The 27206-nt window shown below is 44.0% G+C and overlaps 1 pseudogene; it reads right to left on the minus strand.

The window, feature by feature from the left end:
* Positions 1 to 3910: 3910 nt before the first annotated feature.
* On the minus strand, positions 3911 to 26988 carry LOC137536014 (vomeronasal type-2 receptor 26-like; annotated as a pseudogene).
* Between the last annotated feature and the right edge of the window lie 218 nt (positions 26989 to 27206).

Here is a 27206-nt window from a genome sequence, read left to right on the forward strand (position 1 = left end):
ACCAGGAGGGTCTTAGGTTTAGGCTCCACCAGGAGGGTCTTAGGTTTAGGCTCCACCAGGAGGGTCTTAGGGTTAGGCACCACCCAGGGGGCGATTCTGTGTGAGAGTAGGGAGAGAGATTAGGTTATAATAAAATATAGGTAAGGATTAATTATATTTTACTATATAAATGAAGCAGTATAATATCAGTATACTAAACAATTAATTATCACTTTTACTGGTCCTCATTTTAGTAAACATAAAAATAGAGGTTACAGTGGGCAATAGTAGAATATCAGTATTATAAATGATATTTTACATTTATCATTTTACTAAACAATAACTTTAATACTGTTTATATTTCATGCCCTTTTTAGCTGGAGCCATTATTATATGCACATGAGCAGAGTGCCTGGAGGAAACCCACACAGACACTGGGAGAGCCTACAAACTCTGTGCAGAGAGTATCCTGTTTGGGATTCGACCCCCAGGACCCAGCGCTGTAAGGTGAGAGTATTATTTGCTGCACCACTGTGCTGCCTACCGTGCTGTAGCTTCTTAAAAAATTCCCATATGTTCATCTTCAATATCCACTTGGAGCCAGTGATTGCACATAACACAGCGTAACTTCATTGGCACAAAGGAGTGTATCTGGGTAATATACAGCCTATGGCAAAAAATAAAAATTGTGCCCCCCCCCCCCCAGGCATAGCCCCCTGCCCCTCTAAATACAGCATCCTTTCTCTCGTACATGTGTTATGGTGGCCTGTATTTTTTGGCTCGAGATACTGCTAAAGTTACATTTTTGAAAATATCTCTTCTTATTCCCTCCCTTTTCAAACCCTAAGCCAAGTGTGCCTTGCATACATAAGTTAAGTAGCCATGTTCCCCAGACCATAATTAATCTTATCTGAGTCTGATTGAAGGGGAGGCACAGGGGCAGGCATGGGGGCGCAGCACAGGGGCAGGCATGGGTGCACAGGGGAAGGCATGGGGGCACAGCACAGCGGCAGGCATGGGGATGCAGCACAGGGGAAGGCATGGGGGCACAGCACAGGGGCAGGCATGGGGGTGCACCACAGGAGCAGACACGACACCCATGATGCTGTGCCTGCACCCACCTCTATAAGCCTCTCTTTCTACAACATAAAAAGTGGCATAAATGCTCTGTGATGAAGGTCTGTGGACTTTGATCAAACTGAGTTGCCTGACTGGCCATTACTAACTTAATTATCTGTCTATAACATTTAGGGCCATATCTGATTACTGAACTCACCAGAGCTAAGTGCTGGCGAGTTCTTAATTTGGGTGATGGGGCATTGCCTAAGCCTATTCAATTGAACACCCCACCCCACCCGGTGGAAAAGAACTCGCTTGGGTGATACAATTGCCCAGCGATTTATTTACACGGTGTCCAGTTACCCTTTTCATGTTTCCGGAAAGCGATGTTTCCCTGCAGACATGAGCATTAGCTTAGACCTGCACATAGCAGGTCTGAACTAGCTAACACAAACAACAACCCTGCAGCATCTTCTTATTAAAGGAGACCCCCAAAGCTCCCTGTCAGGTCACTGCACACCTTAGAAGCCCCCAATGTGGCTGTGCCGGGCACCCCTGTCATTATACATACCACTGCTAATCACCTGATGCCTCTCGCTGCAAATTCCATCGCATAATTACAGTGTATCTATACTGTGCTCATAGGAGCCCGGGCAAAGCATCTTTGAATCCCCATTGGTTCACTTTCTGAGCCAATAAAAGGAGGAGGCCCTCATATGCAGCGGCAGTAGATGGTGGCGGATGTTCGGCATGTTGTGGTGCTGAAGGACAGTAACACAGCGTAAAAGGGAGCATTGCTCAGGATTACCTTGAGTAAAGCTCCTTAATGATCGGCCATTGCATGGAGGAAATGGGCAATAGGATTTGCCGGTAATCCTCACGCGATGGCAAGTTGATAAGCAGCTCGCATCTGCAAGCTACTTATCCCCTGGAATAGGATATGGCCCCAATGATAAAAGTGGTGTTTACTATGCTACTTACAAGGTACTTTTGTAAGTTAAAATGAATTGCTTGAAAGTTTGTACCATTTCCTTAACAGAACATGCCTACAACATGAAAATGAGTTATCTAGTTTATTGTAAAGCAAACAAAAAACAGGCCAAAATAACTGAAAACTTTAGCCTCAAAATAGGCCTTTTTATTTTAATGATAAGTAACAGATTTTTTTCTGTCTACTCTTCCATAAAGACCAGCTCTTTGGAGTGTGAGGCTTGGAACCCACTACAAATCGCAAATCGCTACCGTTTTTAATGAGTGTTTTGTAAGCGATTTCATGAGCGTTTTCTGGCGATTTTGGTAACGATTTTAAAAAATGTAAGCGTTTTGCCAGCGATTGTGTAGCAATTAGCGATTAGTGATTTTAAATCTGATTGGTCCTTTCAATTAATTTTAATTTTTTTACAGTGTGCAGTAATTTAAAAACACTAGAAAATCGCTCTGTACAGCGCTGCATGAGCGGTTACACCAGCGTTTATATATTTTACATTGCAGAAACACTAACGCTAATGCACACGCTAACACCACCAAAATGCTGCATGTCCTTTGTTTGCGAATTTTGCTAATCGCAATCGCTCCAGTGGAATTTGACCCATCCATTAACATTAGCTGAGCGTTTATGGAAATCACTAGCATTTTGAATGGCTCCCTAAATGTTCAAAAAATTGCTCTAGTGGGTTCCTGCCATAAAGCTCATTGTGGTCCTAGTATGGACACACACTCTAGGTAAGGAAGTCTTCAACTCTTGCAGGTTTACCTGTGGTTTCTGTGTTTCCTCTCTTATTAATGCCCTCCTTTCCTGGTCTGGGAATTTTGGTAGAAGGTCCTCTGTTGGTGGGTTGAATGTGGTGCCATGTTCTTTCCATTTGAAGATGATGTATTTGATGGTGCTCAGAGAGATATTCAAAGCTTTGGATGTTTTTATGACGCAACCCTAACTTGTACTTCTTAACAACTTTGTCCCTGACTTGTTTGGCGAGCCTCTTGGTCTTCGTGGTGTGATGCCTCTTGCTTTGTGGTATTGAAGCCTCTGGGCCATTCTGAAAAGGTGTGTTTATACTGACAGATCATGTGACACTTACATTGCATGGAGGTGGACGTCACTAATTATGTGACTTTTGAAGGTAATTGGATGGCACCAAGACTTTTTAGGGGCTTCATGGCAAAGGCCGTGATAATACATATGCACACATGCCAATTTCCAGTTTAATAATTCATTTATTTTGTTAAATGTGTTTTTATTTATATTTCTATCATTTAACTTCACCAACATACCACAACATAACATAATATAAAAAAAATAATAACATTTACAATTTGCAATTTAACAAAATGGCCCATGTGCAATTATATTTTTCACCCAAGTTTTCTCCTAGGTGATGTTTCCATAACTTGTCATAAAATGCCTTTTAAGCCACCAGCAAATAAGAAAACACTTAAAATGAATTTGATAGTACCTTTTCACCAACTTTTGGATACCTTTTCAGTTGTAAAATGCAAAACAATTCGTTAAAAGAGAAGATGAAAATTATCTCCTAGGAGATAACTCAGGTGAAAAATGTAATTGCATATGGGCCAGTAGGTGCAAAGCCAAGGGGGGTAAATAGTTTTGCAAGGCACTGTGCATCTCTAATAAATGATAATTTTGTTGTATTTATACCTCATTGTGTGGTCTATGACAATTTGTATTGGTTCTTGATTTGTTATTGTACAATCCTGCGTGCCGAGTTGGGATAGGCTCACCCACAGATCAAACTATTATATAAGCCTCAGAAAAAAGATTGTATCTTCCACTAATTTGATTGCCGATTGCAATTCACAAAAATATGGTAACAGTTATTTAAAATCTTGGAAGAAACTTAGAAATAGGGACTTATCAAGTTTTCTGTAGAACCAGAACTCTTCTAGTGGAGACTGTGGGGTTTAGGAGAATCACATAACATTTTGGTAAAAATATGCATCCTAACAACCCTGCACTTGAGGTCAGTATAGCAAATATCTGCACAGCCACCATGTATTTCCCTCTGGTGCTCAGATAGGCCGGGATCATGGCAATCCAGACACTGCAGAACACCAGCATGCTGAATGTGATGTACTTGGCCTCATTAAAGCTGTCCGGTAATGTCCTCACCATGAAAGCCAGAAGAAAACTCACAGCTGCCAGAAACCCCATATAACCCAACACAGAGTAGAAGCCAGTCACTGACCCCTCATTACACTGAATGATGATTATTCCAGGAACAGAGAACATGTCATACTCCTGATATGGAGGGGATGTAGACAACCAAATGATGCAGTTCACAACTTGGACAGATGAGCAGAACACTACTATATAATTAGATACTTTGACTCACATCCACTTCCTCCAAAATGTACCAGGTTTGGTAGCTTTGAAAGCGATGCAGACTTGTATTGTTTTGGCCAGAACAGCAGACAGAGCAATGGAGAAACATATTCCATATAAGGTCTGTCTCAGCATGCAGGTTATATCCACAGGACGTCCGAGGAACAAGAAGACACAGAGGAAGCTCAGCAGGATGGAGGTCAGGAGAATGAAGCTCACAGTCCGGTTATTGGCTTTCACTACTGGAGAGTCCCAATGGGCTATGAAGAGCTTTATTATACACAATGTTATACCAGAGCATATGACTGCCATAAACAAGTAAAGAAATACTATAAAATCCTCTTCATAAGACAAAAACTCAAATGTCTTAAGAATACAGTTACTTTGTTCCTTATTGGGATGCTGGTCATCAGGACATTTATGGCACTTCTTACTGTCTAAAACATGACAGACAGAAATATAATGTGAATAGAATCTAGACATGATGACATCTATTCCTCCCATAATGCAATTTCAAGGGAAGATTCCTTATATGGTGAATCAGCTGGTCTACATTTCTGTAAGAAGCAGATATCTTGTTTGTGGAATATAACTATGGATGGTCAATGAGACATACACACATTCTCAGTGGATGCAAACGATTAGGGAAACTGTCATGCAAATATGGTGCAGCTTAAATCAAATGGGGCAACAATAGAATATTAGCAAACTGCTAATCATGGTTACGCAAAATGTTGTGTACACTTTTGCAACTCCGGCCATTACAATTTGGACATTCCATTGATTTTGTGTTATTCATTCATAATTTTGTGTCATTTTTGTGTCATTTCATGCCCACTTTAGCAGTTTATAGCTAAACCCCATACATGCTACTTTCTCCAAAATTGCTACGCAAGTTAAAGGAATACTGTAATGAGTTGAACTTACCCGGGGCTTCTAATGGTCCCCCGCAGACATCCTGTGCCCACGCAGCCACTCACCGATGCTCCGGCCCTGCCTCCGGTTCATTTCTGGAATTTCAGACTTTAAAGACAGAAAACCACTGCGCCTGCGTTGCCATGTCCTCGCTCCAGCTGATGTCACTAGGAGTGTACTGCACAGGTGCAGACCATACTGGGCATGCACAATACCCTCCTGGTGCCATCAGTGGGAGCGAGGACACGGCAACGCAGGCGCAATGGTTTTCCGACTTTAAAGTCGGAAGTTCCAGAAGAGAACCGGAGGCAGGGCCGGAGCATCGGGGAGTGGCTGCGCGGGCACAGGATGTCTGTGGGGGAGCATCAGAAGCCCCGGGTAAGTTCAACTCATTTTACCCCCGACCCCCCTACAGTATTACTTTAAGGAGAAGGGTGGGAACAAGACTTTTTTTCAAAAAGACCTTGTAGTTGTTGAGAAAATTGGTTTAAAAAAATGCAAAGGAAAAATATTTTTCAACTCAGAAAGATGCTAGTTAATAAACCTAACCTGCATAGCAATTGTGGTGACGATTTGGCATGTATGGGGGCTTTGATATAAACCGCTAAATTTGCAAAATTACACAAAACTGAAAATTATGGTTCCTAAATGTAAACAAAATGAATTATGATTTTTTTTTACACCCGTAAAATGCATTATGATTTTGCATTGTAATTGCGAATTACGATACAAAATGATGATTATGCAAAATGTGTGCACATCACTAGAGCACATGATTGGTCTATTTTCAAGCTGCATCACATCAATATAAAACTCGGCATCACGTTGGAATAATTTGCATTTCATTGACCGTCACTAATCACAACTTGGAGGGCTGTGGCACATTCTTTCTGTTCATTACACATCTATATATATAATAGAGTAAGTGATTCAACCTTCAAGCAAGAAGAAGAAGTAGCGCCCTTCCCCCAGGGCCGGTCCAAGCAAGAAGAAGGGGCTGGTCCAAGCAAGAAGAAGAAGTAGCGCCCTGCCCCCAGGGCCGGTCCAAGCAAGAAGAAGGGGCTGGTCCAAGCAAGAAGAAGAAGTAGCGCCCTGCTCCCAGGGCCGGTCCAAGCAAGAAGAAGGGGCTGGTCCAAGTAAGTAGAAGAAGTATCGCCCTGCCCCCAGGGCCGGGCCAAGCAAGAAGGGGCCGGTCCAAGTAAGTAGAAGAAGTATCGCCCTGCCCCCAGGGCCGGTCCTACACTTGCCGCTGAGCAGGAGGGGGTAGCGGGCAGGAAGGGGGTATTGGGCAGATCGGCGGGGAGGGGGGGTCAGACTCCCCCCTCCCTCACCTGGGTCCCCCATCTGCGCTCCCCCTCTAGCTTAAGTTCAGCAGCAGCTGCCGCTATTAGTAAGAGGCAGCGGGTGGGGATGACTCACCTCTTCCGCGTTCCAGCGTGCATTCCACTGTCGTCATTTCCTGCAATGCTGTCCACTTACAATACAGTGGGCTGCATTGTAGGAAGTGACGACAGTGGAATGCACGCTGGAACGCGGAAGAGGTGAGTCATCCCCGCCCGCTGCCTCTTACTAATAGCGGCAGCTGCTGCTGAGCTTAAGCTAGAGGGGGAGCGCAGATGGGTGACCCAGGTGAGGGAGGGGGGAGTCCGACCCCCCCTCCCCGCCACTCTGCCCAATACCCCCTTCCAGCCCGCTACCCCCTCCTGCTCAGCGGCAAGTGTAGGACCGGCATTCATAATTATGTGGCGTATGCTACGCCGTGGGTCGGCTAGTTTTCACTATATAACTCTGACTGTACACTGATTGAACGCTGAAGGGGTCCTATAGCTCCTAAAACTTAGCTTTTAAAGGACAACTGAAGTGAAGGGGTTATGGAGGCTGTCTTATTTCCTGTTAAACAATACCAGTTGCCTGGCAGCCCTGCTGATCTATTTGGCTGCAGTAGTGTCTAAATAACTGCAGAAACTAGCATGCACCTAATCTTGTTAGATCTGACAATAATGTCAGAAACACCTGATCTGCTGCATGCTTGTTCAGGGGCTGTGGCTAAATGTATTAGAGACAGAGGATCAGCAGGGCAGCCAGGCAACTGGTATTGCTTAAATGACAACTGAAGCGAAAGGTAAGTGGAGGCTGCCATATTTATTTCCTTTTAAGCAACACCAGTTGCCTGGCTGCCCTGCTGATCATCTGCCTCTAATACTTTTAGCCATAGACCCTGAACAAGCATGCAGCAGATCAGGTGTTTCTGACATCATTGTCAGATGTGACTGATTAGCTGCATGCTGGTTTCTGGTGTGATTCAGACACTACTGGGCTAAATGGATCAGCAGGGCTGCCAGGCAACTAGTATTGTTTAAAAGGAAGTAAATATATATGGCAGCATCCATGTTCTTATAACTTCAGTTGTCCTTTAAAGTGTACCTGAGACAGGAAGTGTCTCAGGTACCATACTTACCTAGGATTTCCTTAACCTATTTTGGTTCCTGGACGTAGTTTCTACGTCCAGGAACCATGCGCGCTACCGCGCGCTCCCGCGGCCGATCGCGCGCGTGCACGCGCACTCCCGGCCGCGGATTCGGTAGCCAGGGAATCAATGTATCGGGCTACGGTGCCCGATCATTGATTCCTCTCCCCCGCTGAAAAAGCGACAGCTTCTCTCGAAAGCTGCGCCTTTTCTGGCCGTTCCCTCCCCGATGCGTCACTGTAAGCGTATGTTACGCTTAGAGTGACGTCATGTAAACAAACTCATGGCCGCCATCTTGTGGCCAAAAAGTAATACTACACCTGTAAAAAAAAATTAAAATTAACACACATTTACATTATAAATCTATTGTTTACCCCCCACCCTCCCAAACTACCCAAATAACATGTTTACTATAAAAAAAAAAAAAAAAAAACATTACAATAAAAAAAAAAAAAACATGTAAATATTTACCTAAGGGTCTAAACTTTTTAAATATCAATGTAAAGATGAAATATTTCTATTTTTTTTATTTTAAACTTGTAAATAGTGATAGATGCAAAACGGAAAAAATGCACCTTTATTTCCAAATAAAATATTGTCGCCATACATTGTGATAGGGACATAATTTTAACGGTGTAATAACCGGACATATGGGCAAATACAAAAAGTGAGTTTTAATTATGGAGGCATGTATTATTTTAAAACTATAATGGCTGAAAACTGAGAAATATTGAATTTTTCCATTTTTTTCTTATTCTTCCTGTTAAAATGCATTTACAGTAAAGTGGCTCTTAGCAAAATGTAAGCCCCAAAGAAAGCCTAATTGGTGGCGGAAAAAACAAGATTTAGATCAGTTCATTGTGATAAGTAGTGATAAAGTTATAGGCTAATGAATGGGAGGTGAACATTTCGCACGTGAAAACGACGGAACCTGAATGGGTTAAAGGGATACTGTAAGGGGTCGGGGGAAAATGAGTTGAACTTACCTGGGGCTTCTAATAGTCTTGCGCAGATGTCCTGTGCCCATACAGCCATTCACGGATGCTCCGGCCCCGCCTCCAATTCACTTCTGGAATTTCAGACTTTAAAGTCTGAAAACCACTGTGCCTGCGTTGCCGTGTCCTCGTTTCCGCTGATGTCACCAGGAGCATATGGTCTGTGCCTGCACAGTATGCTCCTGGTGACATCAGCGGGAGCGAGGACACGGCAACGCAGGCGCAGTGGTTTTTCGACTTTAAAGTCTGAAATTCCAGAAGTGAACCGGAGGCGGGGCCGGAGCATCGGTAAGCAGCTGCGCGGGTACAGGATGTCTGTGGTAGACCATTAGAAGCCACGGGTAAGTTCAACTCATTTTCTTCCGACCCCCTTACAGTATCCCTTTAAGCCCCCTTAAAGCCACTTGTCCCTTGCCATCTCCCTGCATGGCTCTGGTCCCTGGGAAATTAAGCCCTAAAGCCTGGTCAGGTTGCACTTTGTCAGGCTGGACAGGCTCGATCCTCTGTTGTGCTTCTGTCCCTGGGAAAAATCTGCACCTGCGCGATGTACTGCACAAGCACAGAATGCTCCCAGCCTCAGGATCAAGATGGGGAGGCATCTGGTCAGGTCGCATATGTGTGATGAATCGTTACTTGACCAGACTTTGGGGCTTAATTGCCGGGGACCGGAGCCACCCAAGGAGATGTCAAGGGGCAAACGGCCTTAACGGGGCTTAAGGAAACCCCAGATATGTATTGAACCTGAGACGCTTTTCTTCTCAATTTCCCTTTAAATGGAAATAAAGATGGCAGCAAGGGATGCTCAAATTCGGCTTCGGGAGATATCCGGATTTTTGCTATCCGGATATCTCCCAGTAATGCTGTGCGGGCTGGGCGGGGGGGTCAAGCTTACCTCTCTGACGTCTTCTTCGCTTGTCCCTCAGCGCCTCCCACGATGCGGTCCACGCGCATCACGTGACTACAAACGCTTCCTCCTTCAACCCGGAAGGAGGAAGTGTTTGTAATCAGGTGACCGCCGCTTGGAGCGCATCGTGGGAGGCGCTGAGGGACGACCGAAGAAGACGTCAGAGAGGTAAGCTTGACCCCCCCCCCGCCCAGCCCGCACAGCATTACTGGGAGATATCCGGATAGCAAAAATCCGGATATCTCCCGAAGCCGAATTTGAGCATCCCTAATGGCAGCCTCCATATTCTTCTTGCTTCAGTTCTTCTTGTAATGATACAAGTTAGAAAACATATATGCATGAAGGGCGAGGACAACTATATAAAAAAATGAGAGCAGAGGAGTGAGCTCCAAGTGCAGCCACAACTTTCTAGTTAGAGTACACTCAGAGCACTCAGAGCACGCTCAGCTACTCTCATTTATTTATATACTGTAGTTGTCTTTGTCCCTCCATGCATATACAGTATGTTTTCTAACCCGTATCATTAAAAGTTACCGTAAGTTTTTGGACCTACAGAGTCCATTCTGATTTCAGGATCAGCCAGTGTGATAAATATTTACCCCTGGTCTACTTGGACTGTGTTTTGTCAATACACATTCACTGAAGTCCCTGGATGATCCAGATCTAGATGATCTGATCATCCTTCACCCTATCTCTTCTTACCTGGACCTTCTTCTTCCTGGACCCGTGACTGCACTCTGAGTGAGTGAGTGAGTGAGTGAGTGAATGAGTGAGTGAGTGAGTGAGGCTGTACAGTGCAGGTGCAAATATAGGCTGTGCAGTAGCAAAGAGCTGCTCATGTGTGGAGGAAATAGTCATGCAAGGGTGGCTCCATGCTTCTGCTCAGGAGGAGGTGGTACTTGTGGTTGTGCAGTGCAGCCCCACTTATACATAGACAAGCAGGGCCGGAGCTAACATAGGAAAAAATGGGCAATTGTCCCAGGGCCCCAGAGCCTGTAGGGGCCCCCGAGGTGTCTCTCTCCATCTTAACTGTCCCCAGGGACTCTGCAGAGTCTGTTAAGTTGGGAGGTGATCGGGGGAGGGTCAGCAGCCAGCTGAGGGGCCCAGGAGGGAAATTTGGCTGCAACAAAGGGCCTCTAATGGCGATTTTTGGTCGGGGTGTCTGTTGGGGGGCCCCCAGGCAAATTTTGCCCTAGGACCCAATTGTTATTTGAACCGGAACACCGATGCAAGAACATATTCAACAAGTACTTGTCCAGTATGTTCAGAGTGTTCCAGTCAGGGTTGGACTGGGGCACTAAGGCCCCCCCCCCCCCCCCCCCCCGAAAAATGTCAGCCTGGGGTCCATATCTCCCCCCCCCCCCCTATACACCCTGTAAAGTGCTGCAAAAGATGTCAGTTCTACATGAATAAATACAGTAGCTATATGGTAGGACAGTAGTAGACTATGACTTTGGTAGGATTAGATAGTGAGCTCCTCTGAAGAAATAAATTGACATGACTATGTACTCTGTAAAGTGTGGCAGATGTCAGTGCTATTTACATACAAGGAAGGAAGAGAAAGAAAAGGAGGAAAAAAAGGAGAAGAATGAGAAGGGGGAGACTCTTCATCTTGTGACCAGGGCCTGATTTAGGCCAAGGCCACCTAGGCCATGGCCTAGGGCACCACAGGAGAAAGGGCACCAAAGCAGCAGGCTAAACTGGTGCAGCATTTGCATGCTTGCAAATGCTGCAATGCAGGGAGATCAGGCGAGCGCCTAACCGTGTTAATCTGGTGCTAGCTGCCTGTGCAGCAGCCACCTTGCTCTCTGTGCATGTTTGCATTGTGGCTGGTGGCTATGGACTTGGGCAGCATTGGAGACGGAAAGGAAGAGGAAGCTTTTACACTGGAGACGGGCAGAGAAATCAGTGACACTGATGGCTGCTGTGGTGTGAAGGTGAGATGGCTACCTATACTGAAAGGAGGGGGGATGGGAAAAGGAGGGATTAAGTCATCTGGCTACCTATACTGGAGGGAAGCAGAGGAGGAGTCATCTGGCTACCTATAGTGAATGGGGCGGCTGGTGACAGTGGCTTAGGGTTGTAAACAGTACAATTCCAGCCCTAATTGTGACTGTTATGGTCTTAGTGACACAAGCATACCTGTAGTGTTGGAGAACTCCCCCTCAGAGCATGGAGCACAGACGTGACAGCAGGCGTGGATTCCTCCAATAGGAACCGTTCTGTAACCAGGAGGACATTCATCACTGCAGCGGGAAAACGGCTTCTGAAAGATAGTCATACATATAAATAGGAAAACATCAGTACAAGGGGCACAATGCAGAGTTCTCCTGGATGTGAAGCTTGCAGCAGTTTATTTAAGTTCACACACAAGTTTTTATAGCACATAAAAACTTGTGTAAAAAAACAATGGTTGCATTTTTTACATAATAAAACTAAGCAATACATTCTGTACAGACTGATAACTCAGCATCTCCTCTTATCTGACTGTTCCATTCTCAGAATGATCGGATAGCACCATACGCGTGTATCAAAAAAGGGCGCCTGGAAAAAAGGGCGCGGGGTGTAGCCGAAATTGTAAGTTTTAACGCAAAACCATATTTTTCGTTTAAGAGGTTGTAGATGAAAATTTAGTGCTAAATAGCTTAAATAAATGGAAATGAAATGGCAAAATACTGTCCATAACAACAAACGAATTTTGAAAAAAAGTCAAATTGCGTCTATAACAAAAACGATATTTACACTTGTATTAAAGGAAAACTTAAGTCAAAAAAAAAAAATGACATTTACTCACCTGGGGCATCCCTCAGCACCCCGAAGCTGGATGGTGCCCTCGCAGCCCCGCTCCGATCGTCCTGTCCCCGCCGGCGGCTAAGCCGCCGACAGGCTGGGAACGCGGCTGATTTTCCGCGTTCCCAGCCGCTGCTATCACCCTCTATGCTGCTATAGCGTCTATATATACGCTATAGCAGCATAGAGGGTGATAGCAGCGGCTGGGAACGCGGAAAATCAGCCGCGTTCCCAGCCTGTCGGCGGCTGTCGCCAAACCGGAAGTAGCCGCCGGCGGGGACAGGACGATCGGAGCGGGGCTGCGAGGGCACCATCCAGCTTCGGGGTGCTGAGGGATACCCCAGGTGAGTAAATGTCATTTTTTTTATTTGACTTAAGTTTTCCTTTAAGCATAGCAATGCAATGGTAGGTTTTACAGATATTTTATTGTAATTATACCTAACTGTAGGCTCACACATATCTCTCCCTATCCCAAACCCCTAGACCCCCTCTTTGTTTAAATATACATAATTTAATAAATTGTATATATTACATATATTGTGCTGTAACTATACTTAACCTTACTCTCACACAGAGCCCTCCCTGTACCTATCCCTAACCCCTAGACCCCCCTGGTGGTGCCTAACCCTAGGACCCCCCTGGTGGTGCCTAACCCTAAGACCCCCCTGGTGGTGCCTAACCCTAGGACCCCCCTGGTGGTGCCTAACCCTAAGACCTCCTGGTGGTGCCTAACCCTAAGACCCCCCCTGGTGGTGCCTAACCCTAAGACCCCCCTGGTGGTGCCTCACCCTAAGATCCCCCTGGTGGTGCCTAACCCTAAGACCCTCCCCTGGTGGTGCCTAACCCTAACCACCCCCCTGGTGGTGCCTAACCCTAAGACCCCTCTAGTGGTGCCTAACCCTAACCACCCCTGGTTGCGTATATTATACTGTAACTATACCTAACCTTCCCTGTACCTATCCCTAACCCCTAGACCCCCCTGGTAATGCCTAAACCTAACCATCCCCACCACACAAACACATATAAACAATAATATATTTAATCCTTAAAATACTTCTCTACAAATAACATGAATAATGCCAAGAATTATTTTATTCTAAATGTGTTTTAATGGGAAAATAGGAAAAATGTGGGAAAAAAATTAATTATTTTTCAGTTTTCGGCCATTATAGTTTTTAAATAATGCATGCTACTGTAATTAAAACCCATGAAATGTATTTGCCCCTTTGTCCCGGTTATAAAACCATTTAAATTATGTCCCTATCACAATGTTTGGCGCCAATATTTTATTTGGAAATAAAGGTGCATTTTTTTCAGTTTTGCGTCCATCCCTAATTACAAGCCCGTAGTTTATAAAGTAACAGTGTTGTACCCTCCTGACATAAATATTTTAAAAGTTCAGTCCCTAAGGTAACTATTTATGTATTTTTTTTATTGTACATGTTTTAATTTTTTTTTTAATTACAAAAAAAAAAATTGGGAGTTTGGGAAGTAATGAGTTAATTTTTTGTGTAAAAGTAATTTATTTGTATGTGAAAAATGTGTAGGGTGTAGTTTTAACTTTTTGTTTTAATGCGACCTCCAAGCGTCCTTCCGGAAGCTTGGAGGAAGTACTTGGAGGCTGGGTAAGTGTTTACTTTTCACAATGATCGCGCTGCTCATCGGAGAGCAGCGGATCATTGCGGGGCTTAGATCAACGAACGGGAATGGATTTTCCCGTTCATTGATCTCCGGGCGAGCGGGCGGCGGCTTGTTTACTAGCGGCCGGTGGCGTGTTTACGAGCGAGAGCGCGGGCAGCGGCGGGAGTGCGCAAAGTACGGATTTCTCCATCCCTGGGGGTTAAAGGATGGAAAAAGGGACGGAGAAATTCGTACGGGCGGGGGTAAAGTGGTTAATAACTATAATGAATGCATTATAAGTGTAAAAACAAAGTTAATACCAAAAGCGATGTATTTCTAATACAATAAGGTTGAAAACGGTATTTAAGCATTATACATATGAAAACAAATTTTTAAATGATCAAAGAAGTGTAAACGAAAATTTAGTTGTTATACTTTTGTAAGTGAAGTTTTAAAACTAAAAAATAAGTTAAAACTGATATAAGCGAAATTTAAAAACGAAAAAATAAGTATAACACAAACTCAAAACGAACTTGTAAATGATATTTGTTATAAACCTTATTTTGTAAACGAAAACTTTTGTTACCACGATCCCTGTAACCGCTATTTCTCGGGCGCCCTTTTTTCCTGTCGGGCGCCAAATAGCCGATATTTTGCATTGCAGTCTATGGTGGCGCTCTTTTTGTCCACTATCCCTGTACGCCCTTTTTTACTAGCCCGGCACCATACACCTTCACCCCTCATTACCAGTCACCCCCTTATGTTAGGGGGTATCTGCAGAGCATCAGTGGACATGGTACATTGGTGGAGAGGACAATATTTTACTTTCCTTGCAAGACCCCCACTCGCTACTGGCAGGCAATGAACCGATGGTAAAAACAGGTTAGGGGTGCCAACACATGCAGCAGGTACCATATTTTTTGGACTAAGACTCTCCTGATCATACGACACACCTTGGTTTAGACTAGAGGGCAGAATCCAGGTGAAAAAATATATACTAAACCTGGTGCATCCATGGTGCAGAGGTATCTAGTAGAAGTTTTCCCCACAATTATTGTGTCCCCCTTTTACATCTTGTGTCTCCCTGAGTCCCCCATGTGTTCACCTCTGTGCCCCTTTGTGTCCTTTTGTGTCCTCTATTGTCACCCCTGTCCTCCTCTGTGCCCCTCAGTGTCACTCTGTGTCCTTTGTTTGTCCCGTGTCCTTTGTTTGTACTCCTGTGTCCTTTGTTTGTCCCCTTGTATATTTCCTTTGCCCCCCCCCCCAACCCCCAGATGGTCAGTGTTGTGTCACAGTGTTTGTCATGCTATGGTCAGAGTTGTGTCACATTGTCATGCTATGGTCAAAGTTATGCCAATGTGCTGGTTTTATACTCTTTGTTCAGTTTCAGGCCATCAATTTGTAGTATTTTATATTCTTAAGTGACTCACTTTGCCAGTTTTCCACATCAGACTTGTATGATTAATATGGAGCCATTCCTCCTTGGGCAGAGACTCATTCAGATAGAAGTAGCTGCCATCCTCATCTATAAAGGTGTTCTCCTTCCCGATAATCTTCAGGTGTCTCAGTTTTAACTTAGGCTGGCTAAGCATTCGTCCTGTCTCATCAAAGGAAACCCGTTGCTGGAAATCATCCATAAAGTCCAGTCTTCTTACAAAATGCTTCAGCTGTTTTTTTGTTTTTGTTTTTTTTTTATATATGAATAGATAATAAATAAGTAAGTAAATAAAAATACAGGAAGGAAGGAAAGACTATATTTACACGTAAGGAACATTGCAAGAATTAAAAGCACCTAATACCTCCAGCTGAACTTCCCATCCTAGTTTATGCTTTCATCACATCAAGGCTGGACTACTGTAATGTTCTCTACAGGCCTTCCAAAGACCTACACCACCTGTGGTTAGTAAACAATGCTGCTGCAAGGCTTTAAACTAGCCAAACCCTGCCATTGCCACATAACACCAACCCTTTGCTCAATCCATTGGCCACCGACAAAATGGTGAATTCTGTTTAAGATTGGCTTTTTGACATTCAAATACTTCCACAATAAGGGGCCTGGATACCTGAAGGGATTGTTGCTGCTGCTTCGTACCCCACACAATCTTAAATCAAAAGGATCTAATAAATAGGTCACCCCAAGAGTCCACATCAAAACCTTTGGAGACAGAGCCTTCTGTCATGCTGCTGCTACAATTTGGAACTCTTTTCCACACCCAATCAGGACACCTTCATCCCTGGTAGCATTTAAGTCCAAACTGAAAAGCCACCTGATTAGCATGGCATTTACAGACACCTGACGTTTTCCTCTGTAACACAATCCAGCCTGCATCCCTGTATTGATCTGAGACATATCGATTAGTGATACTCGTAATGGGCTGGTGTCGACTTTGAGTGGTTTCAATTACGTTTTCATGCGATTTCCATTTGACCATAACCTGGAATCTAGATGATACCTATTGGTTTGTTAACAGCCTTGGAGCCAAATGTAAAGATGCTTTGGCTCTAGCTACACTTTGTATATCCCTAGAGTTGCGCGGGGAGCGCCGGTATTTGGTGGTGGGTACTCAGAGATATTTAGTCAAGCTAGCAACATTAGAGGATATTGGCGTGGGACCATTTCCGAGGATATTGGAGTGGGGACATTTTTTTAAAGGTAAGTATTCTTGGTTAATTGAGAATGTTAAAGGACTTTTCTCATGGTTACATTTTTATTTCTTTAACCCTTTGTGGAAATGGCAAAGAGGTACTGTGTTCCCATATATTCATTTCTCCTTGAAAGGGGGGTGGGCATCTGGAGTTCCCCTTCTTAAACGGGACTCCCAGATGCCACCATGAACCTTACCAGGGCATCATCAACCCAACTCCTTCTGGGGCACTGGAGGTGGGCAAGAGCCCTTTGTCCATGAATTAGACAATTGCTCTTTGGGAGAGGAGGAGGCTTGGCTGGTCAAATCTAAGTTTTGGCAAGTCTTCACCTTTCTAGCCTTGACAACCACTCTATACTTAATCATTCTACAGTATGTCCACCCAGATACTTTGGACTTAACTCGTAACCAATCCACTATACAAGCTTTTGCCCTCTACCAATGATTGTGTCCAACATGGAAATTACTATTATTAATATCATTATTATTATTGTTATTATTGTTATTACCTGTTGCCTATACCCATGTTTTCTGTGTGCATTTCTTTTATTCTTTGCTAATAAAAGCATGTCCTGCAGTGCGTGGATCAGGACAGTAGCTGCAGTGATGGCATAATATAAAGTTACGTCCCTTGTGTCAGCCAGATGAAATATGTTTGAGCTGCTGTTACAGTGGTCTAATTGAAATAAATAGTAATGAATAAAATCATGTGTTTTTCTTATGTTTGTACAATGATAACTCCAAAAAATATTTTCAAGTGCATTTGAAGGATATATTATGTTTAGTTTGTCCATTATTTTCCCAGCAAAGAAAGGTTGAAAACTTAGACTGCAGTTAACAAAGTGAAAGTAGTAGGTACTGAAGTGACGATGCAAAAACCAGGAGTCGTTCAAAATGAATGTTTTACTATAAAGACTGGACATTAAATACACATAAAAAAACACAAGATTAAAATGTCCACAGATTATAAAAATGCTGGCAGTTGACTTGGCTATTATGCTTTCCACTTTCCCCCTATCTTGATGAAATCTTTGGAGCTGAACAACAACCTCTATACAGATTCCATGCCTGGTCAGCTCTTTGGTCAGTTTCCTCAGCTCAGTGTCTCCACTCTCATCATTTGGAACGATGACTCCAACCCAGTTCCAGGCAAAATGTCTCATGAGCAGAGCTACAGCCACGTAATAGAGCTTATCATACTGAGAAAGGCTGAAGAAGGAGTTGAAAAGGTCATCCCTCTTGCCTGGAAATTGCTCCAGGACATCATAGCTGATCTGGAAACAATAATATTTTAAAGGGAGAATTTCCATTAGTCTGTTAAGGAACTTATTGTGAGCCATGGAAAGGTGCTCTGCTGGGGTTTGCCATACTTATTATAGGCATCGACATGGGTGACCATTCTTCATCATTCATTGGTATCCGAGGATATTGGGGTTTGATCATTTCCCAGGATATTGTTGTGGGATTATCCAAAGGTAAGTACTGTATTGATGAATAATTAAGAACAATAAAGGGCTTATCTCATTGTTGTGTAAATAGGTAAGAGGTACTTCAGTACCTTTATACCCATTTTATCTGTGGAGGGGTTAGGCATGCAGGGGACCTCTTGTTAAAAGGGAACCCCAGATGCCACTATGAATCCTCCCCACCAAGCCTTTACCCACAGGCATGGTGGTAGTTACATCCCCCTCCTCCTAGGCATTGGATGTGGTGAAGAGCCTCTTGTTCATGGATTGGGCAAGGGCTGTAGAGGACAGATTGCTGTTCTGCCCATCTCTTCCAGAGCCCCCTTCCCATACCATGATTCATGTGTACTGGTTAGTGTTGCTCGGATCACAGATTTAAATAAATCCGGCCACCGTAGTCCTAAAATCCAGATAAGCCTTGATTGTGACCCGGATTTGAAAGAATTTAGCCATGGTTTCCATTAGAATCCGTGACCACGGGTCGTGATCCTGATTTATCTTTAACATTAATAGCAAAGCCCCCATACATGCTACAATCCCCAAAATTGCATGGGTTATAAAGGTGATCAGTGACTACAACTTAAAAAAAAATCCAAAAAGACCTTAGCCAGCATGGGTGTAGGGGACAGATGTGGGAGGCAGGGTAGACAGCGGGAGCTAAGTATTTAACTTAGGAATATAACTTAGTATAGCTGAGAGCTGTGGCTGGAAGCAGCGTGTGTGGCGGCGGCCGGCGTAAATCTTCAAACAACCTCAGAAAATCGCAAGATAGAGGATATTGGCGTGGGAACATTTTTTTAAAGGTACAAGTAAGTATTTTTGGTTAATTAAGAACATTAAAATAGTTTGTATTTATTTCATTTAACCCTTTGTGGAAATGGGTAAGGGGTACTTTGTACCCCTATACTCATTTCTCCTGGGAGGGGGGCAGGCATCTTGGGTCCCCTTCTTAAAGGGGACTCCCAGATGCTACCATGACCCCTCCAGGGAGTCATAGCCCCACCTCCTCCTGGGGTACCGGCCGCCCCTCCCCCAGAGCACCCCCATACCATGGACCATGCGGGCTGGTATAGCTCAGGGTGCGAAGCCCCAGTCGGTCGGGACTCCGAATTCTGACTATCTCAGCCTGCATGGTTGACAAGGGCTCAGTAAGGGGGACCCCACGTTGTTGTTTTTTTTTTTATTCACCACCCTCTGAGCATTAAAGAAAACAGTTCTTGTGGCATTCAAACATTTTTGGGTTGGTACAGGAAGAACAGTCTCTGCTGTGCTTTCTTCTGATTTTTTTGTGGAATACTGTAACTCAGTGGAGTGCACAATCTAAACCCTACCATAATCTTATGTCCATCGTAGCCTAGGGCCAATTTCAGGTGGGAAGCCAATTAACCTGAGTGAAAATGTCAAAATGGAATACAAGATCTATTCTAAAAATTAAATGGAATAATGGTTTTTAAACCCAAGAAAATTGCATTTGCTGCAGTACACTTTAATGTTTACTAGTCCAGAGCTCTGTATACACATTACATACTGTAGATTTTTAAAAAATGGACGGGGTGGAGCTTCTAAGGTCCTTTACTGAACCTAAACTGATCATGGCTAGCAGGCCGTTTCCGCCAAAAAGGAAAGTAATTCCCCTTTTTTTACCTTTGTACAGCGCTGTGATCTCCTGCAGTGCTGTACAGCAGACACTCGGCTGTTGGGATAGGGTAGGGAATGAAGCCCATTGTAAGGAGAGAGCTCTGGGGGAGAGGGGCGCCCCCACCCCAGAGTCCTAGTCCAATCCATGGACAAGGGGCTCTTCCCTACTTCCGGTGCCCCAGGAGGAGGTGGGGGTCGCCGACTCCCTGGGGGGGGGGGGGTCATGGTGGCATCTGGGAGTGGAGTCCCCTTTAAGAAGGACTATGTTTCTATTGTGGGGAATCAGGACACATAGTTTAATCATGTCCCAATAAGACAAAGAGGTCGGAAAACTACAACGCTTAACTGGGGTGTAAAGAACTCAGTACAGCACTCAGTGTATCACTCCAGAAAACAATCGCATCATGTTGCCTGTATCTATTGTTAAAGGAGAAATTGTGTACAGTTGCCAGGCCTTAGTTGATTGTGGCGCTGTGGGCAATTTTATGGATATTTCTTTAGCCGAGAGGTTATCCATTCAGACAACTACTGTGTCTGAATCGATACACAATACTGCTGTCGATGACTCTGTGTTACAGCAATGGTTAATGTTAACTTCTGAGGTTGCCCTACAAGTAGGGGCTCTACATTTTGAAAGCATGAGATTCTATTGTTTGAAATTGCCTTCATATCCTGTTGTTCTTGGGTTACCATGGTTGAAAAGGCATAACTCAGTGTTCGATTGGCAGTCTGGTCAGCTGACTAGTTGGTCTGCTCAATGTAATGATTTGTGTGTTAAGTTATACTAAACTCATTGAACAGAAATTACCTCATGTTTTTCAAGAATTTGCAGATGTGTTTTCTTCAAAAGCAGCAGATGAGTTACCCCCTCATAGGCCTTACAATTGTGCTATTGATCTTCTGTCTGGCAGTATGCCTTCTTGTGGTTGTCTTTACAATCTGATCAGGCCAGAAGAGAAGGCCATGAGGGAGTATATCCTGGAAAAGCTACAAAAGGGGTTCATCAGGACCTCTTTCTCACCACCTGGTGCAGGGTTCTTTTTTTTGTGGAGAAAAAAGATGGTGGTCTAAGACCTTGTATTGATTACAGGGGGTTGAATAAGGTTACTGTAAAAAATCATTATCCACTACCGTTGATTGATGATTTGTTTTCACAGGTGGTTGGTGCTAAGGTCTTTTCAGAGCTGGACCTTAGAGGTGCTTATAACCTTATTCGCATCAGAGAGAATGATGAGTAAAAAAACGCATTTAATACTAAAGATGGTCACAATGAGTATTCGGTCATGCCCTTCGGGCTATGTAATGCCGCTGCAGTGTTCCAACACTTTGTTAATGATATATTTTGTGAGTTCCTTGGAACATTTATGGTTATTTATCTTGATGATATATTTTCTTCTTCTTTGTCTGAACATTGTGATCATGTGAGAAAAGTATTAACCAAGTTAAAGAGAACCCGAGGTGGGTTCTGAGAACGCTAATAGCACACAGAGGCTGGGTCTGCCTATCCTGCCCAGCCTCTGTTGCTATACCGATCCCCCCACAGGCCCCTCTGTGCTCAGCTTGACCCCCATTAATCATCAGCCATGTTGTTGACATGCAGCGTGTCGCAGCCGGCTGTTTACCTTTTCATCTGTCACTCCTGGCGCTCCCCCATAGCGCCGGTCCCCACCCGCGTCCATTCCCTCCCCACTGATTGGAGGTAGGGAATGCAGGTGGGGACCAGAGCTATGGAGGAGGTGTGGGAGCGCCGGAGGTGACAGATGAAAAGGCAAACAGCCAGCTGCGACACGCTGCGTGTTGACAGCATGGCTGATGATTAATGGGGGTCAAGCTGAGTGCAGGGGGGACTGTGGGGGGTTCGGTATAGCAACAGAGGCTGGGCAGGATAGGCAGACCCAACCTCTGAGTGCTATTAGCATTCTCAGAACCCACCTCAGGTTCTCTTTAAGAGAAAATCGATTGTATGCTAAGTTAGAAAAATGTATCTGTGAGGTAAAACAAGTCACATTTCTGGGTTATGTGATATCTGATACCGGTCTGACCATGGATCAGAAAAAGCTCAAAGCCTTATTAAAATGGCCTTAGCCTAACAGTCATAAAGCTTTGCAAAGGTTTTTGGGCTTTGCAAATTTTTGCAGGAAATTCATTTGTAATTTTTCTGCTAAAGTCACTCCTCTGACAGATCTCACAAAAAAGGGGCAGATCCTTCCAATTGGAGCTCTAAGGCTGTTACAGCTTTTGGGGGGTTAAAACAGGCCTTCTGTTCTGCCCCAGTTTTGGTTCATCCGGATATCCAAAAGACTATCATTGTTGAGGTAGATGCATCTGAAGTAGGAGTTGGAGCAGTCCTGTCTCATCTTTCTGGTACTCCCGAGCAATTACACCCCTGTGCAATATTCTCTTCGAAATGTTCTCCCGCAGAGAGAAATTATGACATTGGGAACAGAGAGTTATTAGCCATTAAATTGGCTCTAGAAGAATGGAGAAATTGGTTGGAAGGAGTAGAGAATCCTGTGACAATTTATACTGATCATGAGAACCTTGAATACATTGAAAATGCCAAGTGATTTCATTCTCGACAAGCCCGTTGGACATTGATCTTCTCCAGGTTCAATTTTTATATCACTTATAAGCCTGATTCAAAAAACATCAAGGCCGCATGCCCTGTCGAGATGTTTTGAAAAGGCAAATGTTAACATGGATCCTGTATCCATAATTCCTAAGAAATGCATTATCTACACTTGTAAATTGTCTCCTGACCTTTCCAACCAGTTGCTCAAAATACAAGACCAGGCACCTCAGAATAAACCACCTGGGAAGTTGTTTATTCCTTGTGACCTTCGAGAGATAGTCTTTAAACAATTTCATGAGGATAAATCTGCAGGTCATCCTGGGGTTAAAAAGACTATTGAGCTTCTCAGAAGGGATGTTTGATGACCCTCTCTCAGTAAAGATGTTGGTACTTTTGTTAAATCATGTTCTGTTTGTGTCCGAAGTAAGGTTGAATGTGTTACACCTCAAGGTACCCAGTTACCCTTACCCATTCCTAAAAAAACCCTGGTCACACATATCCATGGATTTTTTGGTTAATCTTCCAGTTTCCCAGGGTAAAACTGTAATTTGGGTGGTGGAAAGGTTTAGTAAGATGACTCATTTTGTATCTCTTCCTAAACTTCCATTGGCTAAGGAATTAGCCCAGATTTTTTTTTAGAATATCTTTAAAATCCATGATATTCCTGAAAACATTGTATCTGAGGGGGGTGCAATTTGTTTCTCAGTTCTGGCGTGCTTTGTGTGCCAAATTGGGAGTTTCTCTGTCTTTTTCCTCTGGTTTTCATCCTGAGTCCAATGGACAGACTGAAAGAATGAATCAGTATTTGGAACAATATTTGAGATGTTTTGTTTCAGATTGTCAAGAAGATTGGGTTCAGTTTTTGCCCTTTGCTGAGTTTGCTATGAACAATCAGATTAATAGTTCTACTAAAATGTCTCCCTTTTAGAACATTTATGGTTCCAACCCTAAGTTTAATGCACTTTCTGGTATTTTCAATATTCCTGAGTTAGAGGAATAGTCCTCAAGATGTAATCAAATCTGGAAACAAGTGCAGAATCAGTGCTGGGCCGAAATTACGCATTAGCGTAATTAGGCATCGTAATTCACTACAAATGCACCGTAAGCGTTACGTGTAAGGTTACGGTATTACGCGTAATTAATTACGCGTAGACCGTAGGTTACGTTATTACGTGTAACAAATTACGCGTAAGACAGTAAACTCCTATTGAAATTACACAGTCTGCCGTAATTGCGTAATATTACGCTCCCGTATAATATAAAAAAGCCGCCGACTTTAAGGGTTAGTAGCAAAGCCCCCTTAAGTGCTAAGAGCCTCAAATTTGGAGAATATATTAAGGAGATCAGAAGGAATAAGAGGACATTTTGTTTTTTCAAAAAGACCTTATCGTTTTTGAGAAAATCGATGTTAAAGTTTCAAAGGAAAACTATATACATTTAAAAACCCGCCGACTTTAACGGTTAATAGCAAAGCCTGCTTAAAATTTAGGAACACCAAATTCCCAGGGTATATTAAGGGGATCAGTGGGAATAAGAGGAAACATTTTTTTTTTCAAAAAGACCTTATAGTTTTTGAGAAAATCAATTTTTAATTTTCAAGGGCAAAAATGTCTTTTAAATGCGGAAAATGTCAGTTTTTTTTGCACAGGTAACAATAGTGTTTTATTTTCATAGATTCCCCCAAGTGGGAAGAGTTTTACTTACTTCGTTCTGAGTGTGGGAAATATAAAAAAAAAACGACGTGGAGTCCCCCCTCCCAGACCTCTTTAACCCCTTGTCCCCCATGCAGGCTGGGATAGCCAGAATGCGGAGCACCGGCCGCGTGGGGCTCCGCACTCTGACTATACCAGCCTGCATGGTCCATGGATTGGGGGGTCTCGGAAGGGGAGGGGCAGCCAAGCTTTCCCCTCCCCCTCCGAGCCCTTGTCCAATCCAAGGACAAGGGGCTCTTCTCCACCTCCGATGGGCGGTGTAGGTGGAGGCCGCGATTTCCTGGGGGGGGGGGTTCATGGTGGCATCTGGGAGTCCCCTTTAAAAAGGGGTCCCCCAGATGCCCACCCCCCCTCCCAGGAGAAATGAGTATAGGGGTACTTGTACCCCTTACCCATTTCCTTTAAGAGTTAAAAGTAAATAAACACACAAACACTTAGAAAAAGTATTTTAATTGAACAAAAAACGTAACCACGAAAAAAGTCCTTTAATATTCTTAATTAACCATTAATACTTACCTGTCCCTTTAAAAGCCAGTTCCCACGCAATATCCTCGGAAATATACTAATCAGTTACAATGTAACAAAGTTGTTACAATGTAACAACTTTGTTACTTTGTAACTCCACCGCACCCGACGTCAATCGCCGCTCACCCGCCGGCCGCCGCATACATAAGTCCCCGCCGGCTCCCGCCGTCCACTCCGCCCACACCTGTCACCCATATACCTGCTGGCACCCATTGTTGCCAGCATGTATATAGGTGACATGTGGGAGAGGCGGGGAGGGCAGCGAGAGCCGGCGGGACTTAGCGTCCTGCACGGAACACAGAGCTCTGAGCTATATAGCTCAGAGCTCTCTAAAGCATCTTTGTATTTGGGCTCCAAGAAGCCCCATTGGTCCTTAGCAGACCAATGGGGTTCCTTCTGATTTGAAGGAACCCCATTGGTCTGCTAAGGACCAATGGGGCTCCTTGGAGCCCAAATACAAAGATGCTTTAGAGAGCTCTGAGCTATATAGCTCAGAGCTTTGTCGGGTGTGCAGGACGCTAAGTCCCGCCGGCTCCTGCTGCCCTCCCCGCCTCTCCCACATGTCACCTATATACATGCTGGCACCCATGGGTGCCAGCATGTATATGGGTGACAGGTGTGGGCGGAGTGGACGGTGGGAGCCGGCGGGGACTTAGCGTAAGTGTATGCGGCGGCCGGCGGGTGAGCGGCGAGTGACGTCGGGTGCGGTGGAGTTACAAAGTAACAAAGTTGTTACATTGTAACAACTTTGTTACATTGTAACTGATTAGTATATTTCCGAGGATATTGCGTGGGAACTGGCTTTTAAAGGGACAGGTAAGTATTAATGGTTAATTAAGAATATTAAAGGACTTTTTTCGTGGTTATGTTTTTTGTTCAATAAAATACTTTTTCTAAGTGTTTGTGTGTTTATTTACTTTTAACTCTTAAAGGAAATGGGTAAGGGGTACAAGTACTCCTATATTCATTTCTCCTGGGAGGGGGGGGGGGGGTGGGCATCTGGGGGACCCCTTTTAAAGGGGACTCCCAGATCCCACCATGAACCCCCCCCCCCCCCCCCCAGGAAATTGCGGCCTCCACCTCCACCGCCCATCGGAGGTGGAGAAGAGCCCCTTGTCCTTGGATTGGACAAGGGCTCGGAGGGGGAGGGGAAAGCTTGGCTGCCCCTCCCCTTCCGAGACCCCCCAATCCATGGACCATGCGGGCTGGTATAGTCAGGGTGCGGAGCCCCACGTGGCCGGTGCTCCGCATTCTGGCTATCCCAGCCTGCATGGGGGACAAGGGGTTAAAGAGGTCTGGGAGGGGGACCCCACGTCGTTTTTTTTTTATATTTCCCACACTCAGAACAAAGTAAGTAAAACTCTTCCCACTTGGGGGAATCTATGAAAATAAAACACTATTGTTACCTGTGCAAAAAAAACTGACATTTTTCGCATTTAAAAGACATTTTTGCCCTTGAAACTTAAAAATCGATTTTCTCAAAAACTATAAGGTCTTTTTGAAAAAAAAATGTTTTCCTCTTATTCCCACTGATCCCCTTAATATACCCTGGGAATTTGGTGTTCCTAAATTTTAAGCAGGCTTTGCTATTAACCGTTAAAGTCGGCGGGTTTTTAAATGTATATATTTTTCCTTTGAAACTTTAACATCGATTTTCTCAAAAACTATAAGGTCTTTTTGAAAAAAAAAATGTCCTCTTATTCCTTCTGATCTCCTTAATATATTCTCCAAATTTGAGGCTCTTAGCAATTAAGGGGGCTTTTCTATTAACCCTTAAAGTCGGCGGCTACCTAACATTGATCCATGCGTCAACTTTTCCGCTTGGCAGCATGGCCTTACGCATTAATTGCTAGTAGGAAATTACGCGTAAGGCAATAACGTAATAACCTGCATTACGGTATTCTTACGTGTAATTGCGTAAGGGCTATGCGTAATTACAGACATGAACGTAAATAAATGTCTATGCCGTAAGCGTAATTCCGTAATGCGTAATAGCGTAAAATTACGCGTAATGATCCGTAAGCGTAGTTTTTTTCCATTACGCCCAGCACTGTGCAGAATAACATTAGGAATGTTGTAAATACCCAGAAATTGTTCTTGACTGTTTTGTCTTGTGTATACTCCATTCCCTGCATAGCCATAACTCATTGAGCAGCTTTTCAGACTCACCTTTGTGTAGCCATACAAGCCCAGGAGTTGATCTGACAAAATGTTATCTGTAATGAAAGCAGCCACTTCTCCAAGTTCTGTGCATGAATAATTAGGAGCCTCCATTTTCTGTCCAGATAAAATGTTCAGAGCATCACGAGAAGACTTTATGTGGTCTCCACAAGAATCATACATTAGATAACCCAGAGTCATATTGGGCAGATGTCTATGGTACTTAGAGATGATCTTGTGTAAAACCACAGCAGCAACATAGTGCTTCAGTGATGGACTATTAGAGTATTACAAAATGGAACAGTCAGCTAAAATTTACCAATATTTTACTAATTCAGTAGCAAAGATGAGGAAACGCTCACACCACCACCGCACTAGCCAAAGGAGCAGGAATCACAGGTCTCAGAACACATGCAGGA

This window comes from Hyperolius riggenbachi, chromosome 1 (assembly GCF_040937935.1).
Source record: "Hyperolius riggenbachi isolate aHypRig1 chromosome 1, aHypRig1.pri, whole genome shotgun sequence".
Taxonomy (NCBI): Eukaryota; Metazoa; Chordata; class Amphibia; order Anura; family Hyperoliidae; genus Hyperolius; species Hyperolius riggenbachi.